This window comes from Propithecus coquereli, unplaced genomic scaffold, assembly GCF_000956105.1.
Source record: "Propithecus coquereli isolate 6110/MARCELLA unplaced genomic scaffold, Pcoq_1.0 Scaffold77, whole genome shotgun sequence".
Taxonomy (NCBI): Eukaryota; Metazoa; Chordata; class Mammalia; order Primates; family Indriidae; genus Propithecus; species Propithecus coquereli.
In genome coordinates, this window is record NW_012153840.1 from 7,805,607 (window position 1) to 7,813,324 (window position 7,718).

Below are 7,718 nucleotides of genomic sequence, written 5' to 3' on the forward strand. Positions count from 1 at the left end.
TTAAATCCATCAATATACCAATTTTTACATTTATTGTGGACCTTACTATTGAAGTGTAGAGTTTAAATTTTTGTCACAGAAAATGAGAATACCCGAGAGCTGCTATTAATGTATGTAATGAGCTGTGAAATTCGTTCCCCAATATTGCTTTGAAAATATACCCCTACGTTGCTAAGGGACATTCTGACTTCATCCCGATGTATTATTTAACTGGGATTCTTCAGTCATTATCTGCTGTCGGCTTGATGGTCACTCCTCTTCTGACACCAACCAATTAAACGCCAGTGTTTCTCAACTCTTCGGCTAAAAGCAGTATTTTCTTCTACTGCTGTGCACACAGGATTAGTGAGAGCTATTTTACCCAAATCAGCCTTGACTGTATTTTTTGTTTTTTAAGAGACAGGATCTTACTCTGTTGCCCAGGCTGGAGTGCAGCGGCATGATCACAGCTCACAGCAGCTTTGAACTCCTGAGCTCAAGTGATCCTCCCACCTCAGCCTCCTGAGTAGCTGGGACTACAAGCACGCGCCAACACACCTGGCTGATTTTTTTATTTTTTGTAGGGACAGAGTCTCCCTATGTTGCCCAGCTAGTCTCGAACTCCTGGCCTCAAGCAATCCTCCCAACCAGCCTCCCCAAGTGCGGGGATTACAGGCATGAGCCACTGTGCCCAGCCCAGCCTTGACTGTACTAACTCTTCCTCCTGTAGGTAGAGATCCTACATTCAACGTGAACACTTCATTCTTAGATTTATTCCTTTTCTGCCTTTTTGTCTCCTTATGTATTTACACCTGGATGCCATCTAAGTAGGAGATGGGAAATTTCCAGTCTGTGAAGCTCTCAGGTAAAGCTCCAACCGTACCAAGCACCTGCCCCGCCATTCTATCAGCTCGGCAGAATGTTGGGTCTATTTTTGTTGCAACTCCAGTAAGATTCCGTGGAGCACATACTGAAGCCCACTGTGTTCTGCAAAGAAGTGATACATAATTTTGGAAAGGATCGGTTCACACATGAGTTCTCCTTCACTATCTTTGGAACAATGTCAGATCTGACTTCCATGTCCTGGCCCACCTTTAACACCTCTTTGAGAATACTACCTCCGGCTATACCCCTCTTAAAGTCTTCAACCTCACAGCAGGTTTGTTGATATCAAAGGACCTAATCTCAATAAATTGGGGTTCCAAAGTAGTATCTTGGGGGCACTAGAATTTTTTTTCTATATGCTCACAGACAACTTCAATACTTCAGCTGAGCAGAAATTGAAACAAGAGGAGCTCCTTCTGCTATCGTACCCTGTACAGATGCGAGGAACTATTCATACCGTTCTTTAGCCTGACTTTCTTTTACCGAATCGGTTTTATTTTGCAGAATGAAAGTACGTTTCAGCTTCCCGTCTGTGGCAGCCAGGTGTCCAGAAGTCGGAGGTCGAGGGCAAGATTCCTTCCAGCTGTCGACAGCAGAGCCGCTTCCATCAATGCGGTGCTGTTCCCCACAGTGGCCGCAAAGTGTCACGGCCAAGACAGTCAACAAAGGGAACACGTCTGACGAGTTCACAGTTCCCTTTGGTGCCTGGCATGTCTGTAGGAAATGTATCAGGTGTGCTCCTTCCACAGGATCTGTAACATTCTGGCCAAGGACAACTTGAGTCATCACCTTTGTGAACGCCAGCACTAGCCTATCCAAGCTTGATTGCAACGTTTCCTTTCAGCTCATTTTGAACCTGACCGTGTGAACTCCAGAAATAGCTTTGACAACTGTGGATTTTCCATGACCATAACAAATTCCTTCTGTATTAATGAGGGCTTGTCTGCTGATAACTCTGTGTAAAACTGGAGTCAATTTGGTAGCATCCAAGGTGGCGAGATCCCGTCAAGAACGATGCCCAGGGTTACTCCAGCCTTGGCCCCCGCCGTCTTGCCTGGACAGTCAGGTTGTTTGACTTTTTGGGTAGTTTTTTATTTTTTCTTTATTAAGTAGCCAATATAATTTCTCAGGTCTTCGATATTTTGGTATGCCTGAGCCCAAGGCCTGTGGGATGCTAACACCTGGGGCGGGAGTCCCCTCTGGCTCTGATGAGGGGTGACGTCCACTTGCCATTCGTTCCTCGTGCCCAGCACAGTGCCTGAGAAATAATCTGAACTCGCTGCGTATCTCTGGGTTCATCAATTTACAGAGGCTCCGATCTTCCCTTTGGCCAAATGTTAAATGTCCAACTATTAGAGCCAATATTTGACTTAAGATAAATACTTCTCATACAATAAGTTTCCGGATATAATAAACCACACGAAATTTTATTTTAAATATTTAAGCATCAGAACTTTTAAAGTTTTGTCATCATATTTTAAAGGTTTAACATCATAGTGTGGAAAACACCAGTTTCTCAGAGTTGCCAACGCCTGTGTGAGTCCTGCAGGCACAGCTACAACATGAAGTGGACATTTGCTTTCAATCGATAATGGAAGAGCAAAATAGTTTTACTATTTCTCGCTCTTCTCTAACACTGTCTTCATTTCCTCACACTTTATATTCTTTACGATGTCTGCATAGAAGCTAAGTTGTCATGAGTATATTATACATGCGTTTGGAGACTTTTTCTCTCTGTGAAATTTTGATGTTCTGCTTTTAATTTTTCCTGCAAGACAAGAAGACTGCCCATACAGGGCTTTTACTTGAAAGTCTGATACCCTAAATGGATTTCACTATAGATTAGTATATGTGCTCCCAAAGCCTGCACAGTTTAACTATGAATTCAATATAATTCTTAAAGTCTTTGCTTAGTGTTATAAATGCAAGTCACTAAGCAATTCCATGGCAATTAGAATTATGATATAATCTAATCTCTCTTATTCTGCCTTATACAAGTATTTACATTTTTATGAAAATTGTTGGCACAATGTTCTTCTTAAGGTTATCTAGTGAACACACTCTCACTCTTCATACTCTCTATTTATTTACCTTTTGAATGTTCTTAATCGTTGTTTTTGCATGAAAAATTAACATCTGTCACCAACACCGGTTACTGCAGCATTTTTTTGCTGCATTTGTACTCCAGCTGACTGACAGAACTTTCAGATAAGAGCACATAGAATATATTTTCTCCAAGGAGCATCTAAGATATTTACCTATACTTTGAAAGGAAATACACCTATATTAACACAATGTCCTAATTATATTCTTGTTTATAGTCCGGACATTAAGCTGATCAGTTTTGGCGACACCCTTTGTGATCGCACACACAAGTTCGAAGAAGCCGTGGGTTTGAGGCAGGCACTTGGTTCCCTTCCCAAAGCCAAAGCCAAATAGCAAATTTTAGCCAAATACAAGGGGCAAAGCTTAGCTTTGGTGAAGCAACCAGATATAGCCAAGGAGTGTGGACTAGGGGCCAGAGGGCCTTGGTTTGAATCCAGATTCTGCCACTTACTTTCTGTGTGACCTTGGACAAGTTACGCTTTGTGCCTCAGTGTCCTCATACATAAAATGGGGCAATAAAATACCTACATTATTGGATTATTGCGAGAATTCTATGCGATAATATTTCCAAGTGCTCTAAAGTGTACCCGTCTTATAGTCAGTACAAGTGTGCAAGTAGTCACTGATGCTGCCGTTATTAGTATTCTTATTAATTTGGTACCAGTGAACCTTAACTTACGACTTACTGCTTTTAAGGAGCTCCAGTCTCAAAATGACAGGAAGGAGAGCAGTCAGACTACAAGAAACAAGTTATTGAAGCATGCAGACCTGGATTGTTTAGAAAATGTCTTAAGAATATAAATAACAGAGTTAATCATAATTCTATATCATTCTTTATCCTACATAAGAATCTTTTAATTATTCTGGCAAATTTTTAAAAACTTTAAGCTATGGAAATTGTCAAACGTGCATAAAGGTAGCGAGGTTGGTGTGAGGAGCGCTGTGTGCACCCCACCTTCCACGGTGTCCCATAGCCTGCCTTCCCGCCTACCCGAGCACGTTCAGGCCACGTCCCTGGCGTCGCTGGTTGCACAGAGTCAGCCGTTCCACAAAATCACACTTCTCAAAGTGTGGCAGATTTTAATTTATCTGAGAGATGGACAAAGGGAGGAGCAATTTAGCCCCTAGTATGAATGTTTATGCAGAAGAAGTTTTTCAAACTTTTAATTCAAATTGTATTTGAACTCATGCTACTAGAAGAAATACAAATCACTTCAGTTGCTTTTGGTCTTAGCTGTGCTCATGAGTGTCAAATACTTGTGCTGCCAACAGATCAAATAAAAGCTCACAAACCTCTGAGGTCAATGGACCAAATTCAAACTCTTAACTGTGGCCTCGTCTCGCTGCACCAACGCGTTCACCTGCCAGGACGGCCACAGCCTCAGGTCCAGAGACTTGGGCCACACAGCGTCCTCCAGGTTTTGTCGTATTGTGGCCCTCGTAGAAAATGCAGGGTCTTGAGGTAGACAGTGCACCGGGGTAAAGAGACGGGGTGTCCGTAGCCAGGTGCCTGGGACCCATACCTCTGTCACCCCGCGTGCTGGCTGGGAAGCTCTAGGCTGTGGAAAGCACTTTCTATATTCCGACTCACTTGATCCTTACAACTACTCTGTGAGGAAGGCACTGTATACCCCTATTCGTGGTGGAGGAAATTGAGGCACAGAGAAGTGAAGCAGTTTTTCTAAGATCACACAGCCAGATGGTGGCAGTTGTTGCTGGTATGAGGTTCTCCGCACCTCGGCCTCTCCGATAAACCTTTCCGAATTATCCCATGTTTCCAATTTAGGCAAACCGTAACCTGCATTAAGAAAACCTCAAATTCCTGGCCTGGTTTTCCAGGTTGCCTATGCTTTCTCACACCTCCTCTGTCCCATCTTTCCTTTTGAGACTCCACGCTGGGTCCCAAACTGCTGAGAGCGTGCGTGAACACAACATAATGCTGAGCAGCACAGAGTGACGCTCAAATACCTTGTGGCCAAATGACCAGTCACAGCAAAACCATTTACCGCTCCACCTATAGACGCTCCAAATATTCCATGATGATGAAAATGAAGGACAAAGAGCAAGACCCTGTTTTATCAGCATCTGATTGGTCAAAAAAAGCCCAGAAAAGAGGAGACTTCCAAGTTCCTCATCTGTACAAGACGCAGACGTTGAATGTTTCAGCTTTCCCGGGCTTTTCTACTCTCACACACTGGGAGCTTCTTTCTGGCACTGATCGCTATTCCGCATCTGCGTTTCGTGTTTTGATCTCTGCGAATTCCCGAGAATGCCATCGTATTACCTAAGTCACACTCTACCTACCGTGAGACAAATCTGTAAACAAAAAGCTTCAGAAAGCCCCCACTCTCGTCACCTGAATCGATGTCGGTGTAGACTGACATCAAACCAACACAGGACAGGCTGATGACAAGAAGCATTCGTGGTTTTTCCAGGTTTTTGTCAGCCAGAGCAACGCGAATCTTTCTTTTGGTTGCAATGAATCACCTAAGACAAGACACAAAGGCTGGAATGCAAGTAATAATCACGATGCCACATCTTACCAGTAATATTTATGAAATGTTCTTGACATTGTGGAGGCCATGGCCCTGGAAAGAAAAAGGAGCAGAAGATAGGGCATGAGCATTCATTGAGCACCCACTGTGTGCCAGGCACTTGCATTTACATGGTAAAAATCTCCAGGAGGTAGGCGTGATCTTTCTCAATTTCAAGATAAAGAAATAGAGGTAGGGAGATTAGGGAAGTTACCCCAAATCATACAGCCAGAAAGTGGCAGGGCAGGGATTGTCACTAAACCCCACACTTTCTCCCCGCTCTGCTGCCTCTTGGAGTTTCCCAAGAAAATCTGTGAGAAAGTACGTGGATTCATTAATTTCCCAAAGATTTGGTTGCATCCCTCTACCTACCCAGAAATTAACATTCTCTCGAGATGCGAGACTGTTAATAGAGACCTACTGAGGAAGGGTCACAGACCATCAACATGCCTGGGTTGACAGATCACGTGCTTTGCTTACTGGTAGAGACATGGTCTTGCTACTCACACTTCAGGGCCCTTCATTAGCACGGTGGAAACTTACATACCACAATATTCACCGTCCACTCAAATACAAATGGGTTAAACCCATAAGTTAAAAGGCCAACATTAACATGCTGAGAGAAACCCTATCTGGGAGACAGCTAGAACAAAAAGACATGGAAAAGTTGAGAGCAAAAGGATGGGGAAAGATGAATGTGGTAAATACCAGCAAGTGATGAACAAACCGTGGGAGGAGGGTGGGGGTAAAGAATGGGTCATGGTATAGGATGTATGTACTTCTCTTCAAAGCGTCAAAGTCAGATTGGTGCTTCTTTTAGTTGAATCCCTATGCTAAAATCAAGTTGCATCCAAGCTATGTTTTTCAGAATTTTTGCAATCTAGAAAGCTGCTGATCTCCATAGACGTCAAAGTGCAAACAGTTCCTCCAAATTCTCACGATCTGTGCGTAGGATTACTTAGGATTCTTCTGTTTACATGCTGGGAAGCCCACAATTATATAAACTTCTAAAAACCTAAATATCTTTTTTCACAGATTCCTGTGCTATTGATCCCCAGTTCTCCGACCTCTCCGCCTTAGTGGAAATCGCCCGCCCTGGCCAGCAGCCCCCAAGCTGGTTTCCAGGCCTCCCATGGCCGCCAAAGGAGTCTCTAAAAGCATACATCTCGTCAAGTCAATTCCTTGCGGCCAAGCTCAGCTTCAGGACAGCGCCGACGTTCACCGGCACCACAGGGCACTTGCAATGTGTCGGACACTGTCCTTGGGCCTTCACCCGCCCTTCCCGGGTCATCCTCCCAAGGATGATTCTACAGGTGGAAACACAGAGGCGTGCTCTAGCGCGTGCCGTCGCCGGTGGGCGGTGGGCAGGGATTTGGATGGAGGTTCCGCGTCCCAGCCACACCGTCTGCCAGGGCCTGTGCTGCTGCTCGAGGAAGCGTCGTGAGGTGCTGAGTGAGCCCCGGCCCCTGCCCCGGCTCCCTGAGAGGATAAAAGCCCCAACCGGGCTCCGGGGTCTCCTGACAACTAGTCCATGGGCCTCCTGGCCCACCTGGATCCTGCTTCTTAGAACAGCGGCGACGGCGGCCATCTACTTATGTGCACTCAGGAGTCTCCGCGCGCAGGGCCTGCGCGGCGCAGCCACTCCCTGCAGCTCGCCTGCCCTGTCTTCCCCTGGAGCCGAGAGGAGGGGAACTGGTCTCTGTCCTGGAGCTGCCCTGCTCTGGCCACATGTCTATGTCCGTGCACACTGACCAGAGGACTGATTGTGGGATGACCCACAAATTGGTCCCACCTCCCCGAGGGGCCGATCAGTGGACCTGTCCTTGGAGGTGCGGCCCCTTCACGTTCTTGGTGAGGCTGAGTTTGAATAGGATGACACTTTGGCCTTTGTCTCTTTTTAAAATGTTTTTAATTAAATTGCTGGGTCGCCGACACCCTGGAGAGACTAGGAAATGCAGCCTTGCAGTTTGTTAATGATACACCATCTGTTTGTTCACACTGTGCGGTCACATGATCCTGGCTCTGCGGAACATCCTGTCTCACTGGCCTAAACCAGTTTGCGGGTGAAATGCTTAGGACGGGCGCCAGAAAGTCTCTCTCCGTCTTTCCCTTTCTCTCTCTCTTTTCTCCCCTCCCTTCCTCCCTTCCTCCCTTCCTCCCTTCCTCCCTTTCTCCCCCTCTCTCTCTTTCTCTCTCTCATTTGAAGATTGGCTG

The 7,718-nt window shown here is 45.5% G+C and overlaps 1 pseudogene; it reads right to left on the bottom strand.

Annotated features, from left to right (window-relative positions):
* Nucleotides 1–220: 220 nt before the first annotated feature.
* On the bottom strand, nucleotides 221–5,390 carry LOC105824896 (annotated as a pseudogene).
* Between the last annotated feature and the right edge of the window lie 2,328 nt (nucleotides 5,391–7,718).